Here is a 14,399-nt window from a genome sequence, read left to right as displayed (position 1 = left end):
GATTTCTAGTTTTAATGCATTGTTATTGGGTTGTTTGTTTGTTTGTTTGTTTGTTTGTTTTTGGTTTTTGCATACTTTTATTTCCATTCTAGTTTTTATTATTTCTTTTTCTCTCCTTGTTTGCATGTTGGTTCATCTCCTAAATATGGAGTACTCCATGCAGTTTTCTCTGTAGGGTTAGTTTGGTGATCATATCATCATACATGATTTATTTAATGAATGATTTTTGTTTCACATTCTATTATGAGGAATAATAGTTTGGATTGGTAGCCATGGTCATTTAGTTTTTGAAATACTTCATTTCAAGCTCTTCTGGCTTTGTTTCCATTGAAAAATTTGAAGTAATTCTGATAGGCTTACTTTTGTATGTGATGAGTTATTTTCTCTTACAGATTTTAGTATTCTCTTCATTTTCTGTGTTTCATATTTTGAGTATTATATGACATGGGTATCTCTTCTCTGGGTCTGTCTATTTGGTGTTCTATGCCTGTGTTCTGTACCTGAATAGGTCTCACTTTTGTAAGGTTGGGAAATTTTGCTTCACTAATTTTGTTGAAGATATTCTTTATGCCCTTAGCCTGTATTTATTTCCCTTCTGGTACCTATGATGTGAATATTTGGTCTTTTTAAAATATCCCAAATTTCCTTCATGTTCTGTTTGCACCTTTTTTTTGAACTTGAGAGTGTTTCTGGAGTCCCAGTCTAATTTGTCTACCTTGTCATTGAGATCCAAAATTCTATCCTCCATGTGTTCTATTCTGCTGGTGAGGTCTTCTTGGGAACTTTCAAGAGGGTTATTGCATTTGTTTTCTTTGTTTTTCTTTAACATTTCCACCTCCTTCTTGAATTGCATTGTGATTTCTTTTTTTAAAAATTTTTTTGGTTTATTTATTTATTTATTTATTTATTTATTTATTTATTTATTTATTTGAGAGCGACAGACAGATAAAGAAAGAGAGAATGGGTGTGCCAGGGCTTCCAGCCACTGCAGCACCCACCAAATAAGCCTGGTATACAGGCTTGAAATGGAAGTTAATACAAGAGAGAAAAGGTAAAACCAGAAGAACTCTGGAAAATGGCAAAAATAAATACACACCTTTCAATAATACCTCTTAATATCAACAACCTCTATGTTCCAACCAAAAGACCTAGGTTTTGAGACTGCATTAAACAGCTGGATCCTTCAATTTGTTGCCTCCAAGAAACTAATCTTTCTACAAAGGATGGACACTGTCTTAGGGTGAAAGGTTGGAAAACAGTGTTTCAAGAAAATGGGCTTAGAAACAAGCAGGGGTTGCTATCCTAATATCTGACAAGGTAGACTTCAGTCCAACCTTGTTTAGGAAACACAAAGAAGGTCACTTTATGTTGATTAAAGGCACACTCCAACAGGATGGCATGACAATCCTAAACGTATATGCACCTAACATGGGGGCTCCCAACTTTATCAAACAAGCGCTATTAGAACTAAGGTCACAGATAACACCAAACACAGTAGTAGTGGGTGACTTCAATACCCTACTCTCATCAGCTGACAGATCATCCAGCAAAAAATAAACAGAGAGACATCTGGATTAAATTATGTTATAGAAGAAATGGACCTAACAGATATATACAGGACATTTCATCCAAATGCTGCAGAATATACATTCTTATCAGCAGCACATGGAACATTCTCTAAAATAGACCATATATTAGGATATAAAGCAAATCTTAACAAATTCAGGAAAATTGAAATAATTCCTTGTATTCTATTTGACCACAATGGAATCAATCTACAAATCAATAGCAAGAAAAGCTATACAGCACACAAAAAAATCATGGAAACTAAACAATATGCTACTAAATGATGAGTGGGCCAATGAAGAAATCACGAAGGAAATAAAAAAATTCATAGAGTCAAATGATAATGAGATAATGACAATATACCAAAACCTTTGGGACACAATGAGGGCAGTCCTAAGAGGGAAATTTACAGCTTTAAGTGCCTATATTAAGAAATCAGAAAGGTCTCAAGTAAATGACCTAATGCTTCACCTTAAAGCCTTGGAAAAAGAAGAACAAGGCAAACCAAAAATCAATAGACGGGATGAAATAATAAAGATTAGGGCAGAAATTAATGAAATAGAAATCAAAAAAACAATCCAAAGAATCATTGAAACAAAGAGTTGGTTCTTTGGAAGGATAAACAGATTGATTAACCCTTAGCAACTATGACCAAAAGAAAGAGAAAAGAGACACAAATTAATAAAATTAGAGATAAAAAAGGCAACATAACAACAGATACCAAAGAAATTCAAAAAATCATAGGGGCATACTATAAAAACATATACTCCAATAAGTATGAAAATTTGAAAGAAATGTGTGCAATCCCCATCAAAATTCCAATGACATGCTTCATGGAAATAGAAAAAATAATCCAAAAATTCATTTGGAATCACAAAAAAATCTCAAATATCTAAAACAATACTCAGCAATAAGAATTAAGCTGGTTGTATCACCACACCTTATTTTAACCTATACTACAGAGCCATAGTAACAAAAACAGCATGGTACTGGCATGAAAGCAGACATGTAGATCAATGGAACAGAATACAAGACCCACATGTAAGTCTGAGTAGCTATAGCCACCTGATATTCGATAAAAATGCCAAAAATACTCTTTGGAGAAAAGACAGCCTCTTCAGCAAATGGTGCTGGGAAAACTAGATATTTACCTGTAAAAGATGAAAGTACATACTTCTCTCTCTCCATGCACAAGAATTAAGTCCAAATGGATTAAAGACTTTAATATCAGATCTGAAACTCTGAAACTGCTGGAGGAAAAAGTAGGGGAAACCCTTCAACATATTGGTCTTGGCAAAGACTTTCTGAATACAACTCCAATTGCTCAGGCAATAAAACCATAGATTAGCCACTGGGACCTCATGAAATTACAAAGATTTTGTACAGCAAAGGACACTGTGAATAAATCAAAGAGGCAACCTATAGAATGGGAAAAAAATCTTTGCCAGCTATACATCTGATAGAGGATTAATATTTATGACATGCAAAGAACTCAAAAAATTAAATAATAAGAAATCAAACAACCCAATTAAAAAATCGGCTGTGGAACTAAATAGAGAGTTCTCAAAAGAAGATACATGTATGGCATATAAACATCTAAAAAAAAATGTTCTACATCCCTAGTCATCAAGGAAATGCAGATTAAAACTACGCTAAGATTCCATCTCACTCCTGTCAGATTGGCTACCATCATGAAAACAAATGACCATAAATGCTGGTGAGGATGTGGAAAAAGAGGAACCCTTCCACACTGTTGATGGGAATGCAATCTGGTTCAGCCATTGTGGAAATCAGTGTGGAGGTTCCTAAACCAGCTAAAAATTGATCTACCACATGACTCCTAGCACTCCTAGGCATATATCCAAACGACTTATCTTATTACCTTAGAGATACTTGCTCAACCATGTTTATTGCTGCTCAATTCATAAAAGCTGGGAAATGGGACTAGCCTAGATGTTCTTCAAGTGAAGAGTGGATAATGAAGATATGGAACATTTATACAATGGAGCTCCTCAGTGGTAAAGAAAAAATGAAGTTATGAAATTTGCAGGAAAATGGATGGATCTGGAAAGGATTATACTAAATGAGGTAACCCAGGCCCAGAAAGCCAAGCATCATATGTTCTCTCTCATATGTAGATCCTATCTACAGATGATTGGACTTCTCTGTGAGAAGGAAAAAACTCAGTAGCAAAGGCCAGTAAGATAGAAAAGAGATATAAAGTGAAAAGAAAGGAAGAGATGGGCATACTTAGTAGGATGGCATTATATATATGTAAGTAGGAGAATATATTAATGGGGGTGAAAAGGCCCAAGTGAGGTCAGAGGAAGAGATTGAGTAAAGAAAAGTCAAAGGGAGGGCTAACCAAAATCTAAGAGGATATAAATAAATCATATGGAAACCTCCTTTTTTGGACAATGGACCACTCAGGACTGTAGATTTTTACTAGAAAAATTTCAGTGCCAGGGATGGGATACCTTCCAGTGAGTTGTTGGCCAGGGAGGTCCCTGATGCCCCCCACACATTATAGGCCATTGCCAAGGCCCTTGGTTTCCCACCAGGAATAGATGGTAATACCCTATTGCTGAAGACCCCACATACTTGGGCTGCAGGCCACTGAGAAATCCTGCTGGAACTGAGCAGATAACTTCCTCCATGTAGACCAGCTGACAGAAAGCTGGAAGAAACCATTCTGTATGTAGCTCAATGGGAAAGAGAGAAATCACCAGTGAGGATACTCAACAGTGGACACAGCAAGCCTTATATTTGACCATCCAGGCCAAATGAGTCAACAGGTGAAATAGTGTTATGTCTGTCATGGTGGAAACCAACTGCCCTCTAATTGGACTGAAGGCCTGCTCCATGGGAGGGAATACATATATCCCTGATACTGAAAACCTAAAACAGAGGTAGTCATGAGCCCTGGGGGTGTAATGTCTGGCGAAATATATATACTATGCTCCTCAAACTGCCCAGTAAGCCCTTCTCTTAATGTTCATACCTATACATTAATGCTAATCTCACTTTTGGTAGAGAACCTTCTCTTTTCAGATGGCAGTGACCTTGGGATGACTCAGAAGGCATCATGGTGTTGGAAAGAACTGACAGGAGTGCTCAGTACTGCAATATCTCAACCACACCTTCCAAGGCTCAGGGTCCATTGCAGTACAGGTGGCAGATGGAATGTAAGAGCCAAAGGAAGGGTAGGAGTCCTTACAATGTGCTCCTCCAGACACAAAATTGCCTGGATATCCATGACCTCACAATGCCTGACACTGTCTATACAAGACCATCATAATAGGAGGGTATCTACCCTAGAGTGTCCACACTTCACAACAGAGGTGTTTGCTGAACCATGTTTAGAGCTGCTCAATTCACAATTGCTAAGAACTAGAATCAACCCAGATGCCCATCATTTGATGACTGGATAATGAAGACGTAGTACGAATATACAATGGAATTCTACTCAGCAGTAAGGAAAAATGATGTAATGAAATGAAATTTATAGGAAAATGGCAGACTTGGAACAGGTCATACTAAGGGAACTCACACAATCAAAGAAAGGTAAATGCTCCATGTCTTCCTCATCTGTGGGTCCTACACTGGAACAGCTTGTATTGGTGTCATATCTGGCATGGAACTTGAGAACTAGATAAGAGGGATGGAAGGGTTTGTGGGGAGGAGAATGGCAGGGTGGTGCTTGGGAGAATATATACAAACCCAAATCCAAATGAATTGGTACCATAGAAACCTTCCTCCTGGATCGCAGACTAAAAGAGATAACCCTCAATAGGAGCATAGAGGGATTCTCCGGTAAGATGGGCCCTAGAGAAGGTGGGGTGAAACCTAACCCTATAATATTTGACCCTGGATGGTAAATCCTAGTACCAGAAATGGGTTATAACTCATGTTGAGCTGTTGATTGGAGAAACCTATGAGGTCACCAAAACAAGACAGACTTCTGTCAAAACACATGCTTAACTGCATGAGGGTAAAAATGTGTTGCTGAAGACAACACATGCTTCCAATGCACTACATGGAGAAATTTGGCTGAATCTGGAAGGAAGTTAGCTCCCAGATGATGAGCCCACATAGTGCTAAAAACCACAACATGAAATACTGGGCAAAAATGGCCAACAACACTGTGAGCAAGCAGGGGACCCTGCTGTATGCAATCAACCATCCTGACAAGATATGCATACTTGTGCAATAGTGACACCCTCCATAGGTTGTAAGCAATGGCTTTCTGATTGGCTAAGAGATCTGCTCAGTGGAAAGGAAATCATAGCTGGAAATGGGAACCACGTCAGAATCCTATGGAGACCAAGATTATGGACTCCAGCAAGAAGTTTCCACTAGTCTTTGGTCAAAAGTAAGGCTACAACTATCAAAATCTCTCTAAATTAACAGTGCTTATCCCCTTAACATACCCTGATCGCACTCTGTTGGAGAATCTTTTTTTTTCAGAGAGCAGCAAGAATTGAGGACAACTAAAAATCTATCAACAGGACAAGGATCACTGACTCCATGTCAGCAATGAACCACCCCCAGCACATCAGCCAGGGCCAAGGTGAAAACAAGGGAACTGGTGAGATGAGCAAGAGCGCTGCCTCCATGGTGATCCTGAGGCTGACAAGCTGTTCCAGGTGATGGAGACAGACACCGAGGAGACTCAAAATGCACCAAAGCAGAAATCCAGAAGCTGCTGAGAGCTGAACACTAAAGTAGACTTAAAGCACACCCTCCATGGCTCAGAGAATTTTGTGGAAGAAGGGAGGAAAGAAAGTAAGAGCCACATGGTGGGAGGGAATAGCAAGTCATTGCCAACCTCCCCCTCCTCCCCCGCAATGACTGACTGCTGCTGTCAAAACTCATAACCCACAACTCCATGGTGAATACCAGCAATCCCGCTAAAGAGGGCCCTCAGTGGGGTGGGGACAGAGGGGAGGGAAATGATGGTACCAACACATGATGTATCCATATAAAGTTTCAACTTAATTATAAAAAACCAAAAATGTGATCATATATCCAATAAAGCTATTTATCTGTTGTTTCACAAAAAAAAAAAAAAAAAATTGTGCTTGGGCTGGAGGTGTGCCTGAGGAATTGTGGACTGTCCTAACATGTGCCAGGTTCTGGGTTCCATACCCGGCACTGTAATAAATAAACATAAATAAATAAATCTGTCTATAAAATATATAAATCACATACATTAATGAATTAATTAAATTTATTACTTTATTAAATTTATTGCCACACCCAAAATTGTAATAAACATAAATAAATAAACAACCATCTTTTTATATAATATGTAAATCATATAGATATAATGAAATAGTTAATTACATTTATTACTCAGGAGATTATGAACAGAAAATGTTTCCCAGGACAGGGTTTGTAGTGGTGTCCTGTGAGATTTGGTTTGCATGAGCAGGGGGCAGTAAGGTGATGATCAAGGCAGGGGACTGAGCCCTTGGGAGGCTTGAGGTTCCAGGGCAGTTGCTGTATGCTGTCCAGTATGTTGTCCAATTGGTCACTGTGATAAAGCTCTCCAGAGGGCACTGGGGTCCTGTATTGCAGATGAGAATATGTTAGCTAATTATAGGTCAGAGGAGGTGAAGATGGGTCCATGTGTTCATTCTCATTGATCTCAAGCAGTTCTGAGAGGTGGGAAGCTCAGCTATTGCCTGATATGGTACATTTAGGCACTAGTGAAACTGTCCACATGTAGGTGAAGATCACAGGAAACCTCTTCCAGGAAGTTTGGTCATCTTGGTTGCAAGGTCCCTTCCTTAGACATAATCTCTGGCTTTCCCAGTCAGGCGCAGGCCAAGCCATCACTTGGGTCACACCTTTGATTTCTGCCCAGACCCCTCTCACCTTGCTTAGATTCAGTTTCCCAAGTTATACTCCAACACTGCACTGTAGCCCTCAGGCCCCAGAGATGATTCCTATACGCGCCCCCCCCCCATTTGGCTGAGAGCATTATTTCTAAAAAATGTTACAAATGTTACATAAAGGCGCTGAGGGAGTTAAGTACCTTCTTGTCCAAGGTTGCATAGCTAGTAAGTGGTAAAACTGGAATTTGAGCCTTAAACATGTTCTATCTACTTGACAATGCTGCATAGCCTATGGGCTAGAAACAAAGAAAATGTATTGAATAGCAGAACTGGATTCTTAAAAACACTAAAATAAATCAGAGCACTGTGCTGAATCTATCAGGAAGCAATGAATCAAAGTCAAGTATAAGTCCCCATGCCCATGTTCATAAAAAGTGTCACACAGGTATTGAGCACAGCTTAGAAAACACATTTATTTGATTTTAGTAAATTTTGTTTGAATAATGATAGTGACTTGGCCCCACACTGCAGTTCCCATCCTTCCAGTTGAGCAACCATCTTCAAGCTGTATCAAGGTTAACTGTGGTGTATTCCAGATAACCAAAATGAAAAAGGGACTAGGTATCTCTAGTGTTTAAGTAGTCATGGAAGGCTGAGGGACAGTTAGCTTGAAGAGAAAGAGAATTCATAGGACAACAAAACTTGCCCTCACCACAGTGAAGAACTTCTCAACAGGAGGCAGGGAGGAAGAGATCCACTTCTACTTGAGCTAACAGATATCTGGGGAACGAGCAGCAACTGCAGTGATCACAGACACTGGATTCACATCTTGATTCGTGTAAACTCCCAACCTGACCTCCAAGTGCTATTCCTTTCATATCTGAAAGGTATTCATCATTCCCTTGGGACTGCTAAAGGAGAAAATGAGCTGTTCAAGATCACGCTGGACAGAGCGGGTCTTCGGTGGGATCAACTGCTTTTCTTTTATTAAGCCTCATCTTCAGAGCTTCCCAGGAAGCTACAGTACTTTTCTAAGGAGTCTGTTCTGCTGTGATTCCCGCATGGTTTCCAAAAGCCCACGTCCAGCTGGGCCACTTAGAATGTGGAACCTAATGGGAGTTACTTAGGTCACTGGGATCATGCCCTTGAACAAGTTACTGGAGCACCTATCCCTTCTGCTTTCTGACTGTCAATCATGTGGGTCCTACTTAACAGACTGTGTTTCCCTAAACCCAAAGCAATGTGGCCAGATGAACATGGACTGAAATCTCTGAAAGGACTGAGAAAAAGTCAAAGTAAATCTTGCCTTTTTTTTTAATTTTTTTATTTTTATTTTTTTTTATTGGCAGGGTCCTGCTATGTAACCTAGGTTGTCCTGGAGTTTATGTTACTCCTGTCTCAACTTCTGAGTGCTAGGATTACAGGGTATGCCAGGATTTAGCTTCAAGTTGCGACACTCCATTCTTTTTTCAATCTTTCTTTCTTTTTTTAATTTCTTTCTTTTGAGGTAGATTTTCACTCTAGTCCAGGATGACCTAGAATTCACTATATAGTCTCAGGGTGGCCTCGAACTTATGGTGATCCTCCTAACTCTGCCTCCCAAGTGCTGGGATTAAAGATGTATGCCACCATGCCCAGCTTACTGCATTCTTTAAAAAAATTATTTATTTACTTATTTATTTATCTGAGAAAGATATACAGAGAAAACACAGAGAGAGAGGCAAACAGAGACTGAGTATGGGTACACCAGAGCCTCCTGCCACTGCAAACAAACTCCAAATGCACATACTACTTTATGCATCTAATTTTACATGGGTACTGGGGAATCAAACCAGGGCCCCCAGGTCTTGCAAGCCAGAACCTTTAACCAGTGATCAATTTCTCCAGTCCATTCTTTAAATCAAGGATTTTTTTAAATTAAGGTGGAATAATGTTTGAAATAGAAAAGAGACATCCTACCAAACAGCAACCATAGACTATCAATTCTAGCAGCAATTATCTTTAGCAAGGTGGCACTTGCCACCACACACTAGTAGTAAGCACTTCTTTTAAAACGTGATCAAAGGTTTCATTTCAGGAAGATGGTATGAGAAGACCTGGAAAGCATTAGATGTGCACCAGAAGCTCCCCTGTAAAAATGTGGTTCAGACCTGGGATTTCAGTGCCACCATCAACAATGAGAAAATGCCAGATGTTCCTGGGAGCATGTTCACATGGGATGTCCCATATTTAAGCCAGACATCAAGGGTAGGGAACTCTACTAGCATCTTAGTGACACTGCTCAAATTGTGTGACGATATTACCCAGAAGTATCTGAATGTAAATCACTTAGCGTTCTACTGTTGAAGTTTTACTCAGCTCCAGGTCAGAGTTTGGAAATAATTTTCTCTAAGGTAGACTTCTTGGGAATGGAAGCAGCGCAGCAGACAGCAGAGGGCCAAAGCTCAGCCTGGAGATGTTTGGGGCCAAGTGCAGCGCATGGACATATCCTGGAACCAGCCTAAAATCATACAGAGGGTTTTAGCCTTCTCAAGCTGTTGTCACACAAGTCAGAGGTGTCTAAGTCCAGTTCCTGCTCTTATGATTGAATGCCATAGGCTGTGTGATTTATATAGTAGAAAGGTTCATAGCTCATGGTTTTGAAGTCTGAGAAGCCCAAGCACATTGTACAGGCACGGGGGGAGGGCCTCTGCCTGCAGCACAGCATGGCAGCTCTGGACTCCTCACGTCATCACTAACACCGTCACCTTAACTAATTCTAATCACTACCAAATGGGCCGCCTCCAAATAGCATCAGCATTTGGATTTGAGGATTTAGTTTCCAACACATGAACTTTTGTGCAACAAGTTCAGCCAACAGCAGAGGGTATTACTACAGGGTTCCCTGTGGTAAGACTTGTGGTGTCACAGCATGTTAGCTGAGTCTGCAATGTCTTAGTATGCGAAAGCAAGCCCATTTATACTAGCAGTTCTCAGCTGCACCTATAAATCAGCAGGGATGTTGATTAAAAATGAAGACTCCAGATATCTATCACCCCAGAGCTTCACCCTCCCCCCGCCCCAGGAGTTCTGCAGGTGGTGTAATGCAAGAGCAGCATAACTGGAGACAGGGGCCTGCATGAGGGCCTGTGCTTGTTGTTTGGAGTTAATTCTATAGTCATGGCTATGTAATTACAAATACTCTCAATCTTGGAAAAAAATGCTTTACTTTGTGATTTTAAAGCACTTCTTAAAGGGACTGGCATTGCTTTTTATTTTATTTTATTATTTTTTTTAAAGGAAGTGCATCTTGTTTGTCTTTGGAATGAAATGAGGGCCAATAATTGGACTTTTTGTTTTCATTGATTTTATTATCCATTTTTTTGTAAGAAAGTGAGTACCAAGCAAAATACAAGTGGATTTGGAAAATTTCTGTTGAACTCAGCAATGGCTTTAAAAATAAATATAACACTAGAAACACAAAGTCCCCAGGACACACACCAGGCCTGCTCTGCACAGGGGGTTGATCTGAGCTGCTGCCAAAACCCAGATTATGCCTCTCAGGTCAGCATGATGCAGCTAGCTCAATGCTTGGCAAGCCTTCTTTTGCCTGATTGCTGTTATAAAAAGAATTTTTAAGCAGCTTCATTGACACAGTTTACATATCATATAATCCATCCACTTAAAGGGAAATACTACTTTATTATTAACTTTTAAAATATTTATTTAACCAGGTGTGGTGGTGCACACATTTAATTCCAGCATTTGGGAGGCAGAGGTAGGTGAATTTCCATGAGTTCGAGGCCACCCTGAGACTACATAGTGAGTTCCAGGTCAGCCTGGACTAGAGTGAGACCCTACCTCGAAACCCCCCCCCAAAAATATATATATATATATTTGCAAGGAGGTGAGAGAGAGAGAGGGAGAGGGAGAATGGGTATGCCAGGGCCTCCTACCACTGTGAAGGTGCTCAGTTTGGATAGTGGTATTAAGTACATCCACAATATTGCACAGCATAATCACTTTTTTGTTTTTGTTTTTAAAGGTAGGGTCACACTCTTGTCCAGATTGACCTGGAATTCACTATGTATGTAGTTTCAGGCTGACCTTGAACTCACTATGTAGTGATCCTCCTACCTTGGCCTCCTGAGTGCTGAGATGTGCCACCTCACCTGGCCAAAGTCATCACTTCTATCCACTTCCAAATTGTTTTCATCATCCATACTGAAAGTTTGTACCCATTAAACACTAACTCCCATTGCCCCTCTCCCAGACTCTGGCAATCACCATTCAACTTTCTGTCCCTATAAACTTGTATAAGAATAGTGTCTGACCTTTGGGATCTGAGTTATTTCACTTAGCAAAATGATTTCAAGATTTATCCATGTTGTAATATGTTGAAACCTTGGTCTAAGAGAGTGTGATAGACCATTTTGGTCAGAGTTGAAAGACCTAAGTATAGTAAGAACTATGTATTAATAAATTTGGTAGACTAGCTGGTAGAATGGAGTGTGGTGGTTTGATTCAGACGTCTCCCATAAACTTAAGTGTTCTGAATGCTATATTCCCAGCTGATGGAGATTTGGGAATTAATGCCTCTTGGAGGCAGTGTGTTGTTGGGGGTGGGCTTATGGGTGTTTCCCCATGCCAGTGTTTGGCACACTCTCCTATTTTTGTTGTCTACCTTATATTGACCATAGGGTGATGTCTACCCTCTGCTCATGCCATCATTTCCCCATGCCATCACAGAGCTTCTCCTCCAGCCTGTAAGCCAAAATAAACATTTCCCTCCTTCACCACAAGCTGCTCTTGGTCGGGTGATTTCTGCCAGCAATGCAAACCTTACTGCAGCATGGAATATAACAAATGCAGGTAAAAGGTCACTGTAATACATTTTTTTAAATGACCATGAACAATGTGAGGCAAGGTTGTTGGAAGTTTCTGCATGGAGACATGATGGAGCCATGAGGATGAACCATGGGTTGCAGGGGAGAGCCAGTGGAGATGCCAGGACTATGGAACAGCACCAAGGATAGCTGCTGGCTACAGGCGGAGTTTTTACTCAGGCGTGAGCAGCCCAGCTGGAGGGGTGGAACTGGAGCTCCAGACTTTGTCACTGGATAGATGTGTCAGACTTGGAGCTATAGAAAATGATGTTTGCCCTGTTTGCTTTATATCTTTTATTGGTTTAATCTTTCCTTGTTATTCACAGTGCCATCTTTTGCAGTATGAATGTTTATTATATGTCACTATGTGTTTTTGCTTTTATGGCTTAGGTAAGAGACCTTAGAATATGGGGATGTTTGAATAATACTAGAACTGAAAAACTGTGGGGCCAGTTAAAGTTGGATGAGTGCATGGCACTTTGCATTATAGATTGGTTATCAGTTTATGAGAGCTGGGGCAGAATGTGGTAGTTTGAATTAGGTGTTCCCCATAAACTCATGTGTTCTGGATGCTAGGTCCCCAGATGGTAGCAGTATGGGGATTGGAGCCTTGCCGGAGGAGGAGTGTTCTTGGGGGCGGGCTCATGGGTCTTACAGCCAGCTTCCCCTTGCTAGTGTTAGGCACACTCTCCTGCTACCATTTTCCACCTGATGTTGACCAGGAGGTGATGTTCAGCCTCTGTTCATGCCCCATTTCCTCCTGCCATTGTGGAGTTTCTTCTTGAGACAATAAGCAAAAAAAAAAAAAACCTTTCCTTCAACAAGCTGCTTTTGGTTCTGGTGCTCTATGCCAGCAATGAGAAGGTAACTGCAACAGCCATCATCTGCAACAAGCAGGGTCTTAAACTAAGAGTAAGAATAGCATGGATAAAAGGAGATAAGCACAGACATTTAGAGGGTTTTGACAGAAATGACCTCTCCTTTTATCCAAAGCACACTGCAAACTTTCCTGCAAGGTCCACAACTTTCCATGACATAGACTTCTGACTTGGTTGTCACTATCCAGCATAAATTTACTCAAATTGAGTAGGCCTCATATCCAACTACAGAGCAGTTGGCTACACCTATGTAGCACTCTTGCACTTATGGGTACATTATCTTGTCGTGCTCATTGATTTTGTAGCTTGCAGGATCCACTGTTTGTTCACACTGTTAGTGAATTTTTCTTTCTTTTTTTAAAATAATTTATGTATTTATTTGAGAGAGACAGAAAAAAAGAGGAAGAGAGAGAGAGAGGGAGAAAATGGGCATACCAGGACCTCTAGCTACTGCAAATGAGCTCCAGATGCATACACCACCTTGTGCATCTGGCTTACGTGGGTACTGGGGAATCAAATCTGGGTCCTTAGGCTTTGTAGGCAAGCACCTTAACTACTAAGACATCTCTCCAGCCCTGTTAGTGACTTTCATCATCCAGCACTTTATAGCACCATGAGAGCTATTCAGCACAGAGCTGGCTTCCAATCTTAGTTCCACCATGACCTCTTTTTTTTTTTAAGGTAGAGTCTCACTCTAGCCCGGGCTGACCTGGAACTCACTATATAGTCTCAGGGTGGCCTCGAACTCATGGCGGTCCTCCTACCTCTGCCTCCCAAGTGTACCCCCACATCCGGCCTACCATGACCTCTTAATGTCTTGTGATTAAAGCCTGTGATGTCTTCAGCAATAAGGCCCTGCCATTTCATTTTGGTGGGTAATCAAGCACTTTGGCAATTGCCTGTATTGGTTTGGTAATCTCTTGGGTCTCCCAGACTATTAACTCACTGTGGGAGGTAAACCAATTCTGGTACTGGGATCTACCAGCAAAAACCTATGGTTTTTAGGGTAAAGCTTTCTCCATTCCTTCAGTGTGCTTCTGCCTAAATTATTATCCCTATCTATTTTTAAGAGAGCTATATATTTTAGCAAACATGTACGTTTCATGCCATCATTAGTTCTGTGTATCTCCTCCCTCTCCGCCATACATATCTGACCTCTGTATTCACTTATTCCACTTGCCTGTCCAGTCTCCTCTACTCCTCTAATTCCTCCCTGTTTCTTCTCTCTCCAGTCCTTTTTCTAGCTTCCT

At 40.6% G+C, this 14,399-nt stretch overlaps 1 pseudogene; it reads right to left on the bottom strand.

The window, feature by feature from the left end:
- The window catches only part of LOC101610878, a 37,836-nt pseudogene extending 36,983 nt beyond the window's left edge, over positions 1-853 (bottom strand).
- Between the last annotated feature and the right edge of the window lie 13,546 nt (positions 854-14,399).

Source organism: Jaculus jaculus, chromosome 7, assembly GCF_020740685.1.
Source record: "Jaculus jaculus isolate mJacJac1 chromosome 7, mJacJac1.mat.Y.cur, whole genome shotgun sequence".
NCBI lineage: Eukaryota > Metazoa > Chordata > Mammalia > Rodentia > Dipodidae > Jaculus > Jaculus jaculus.
This window is presented reverse-complemented; position numbering and strand designations above follow the sequence as displayed.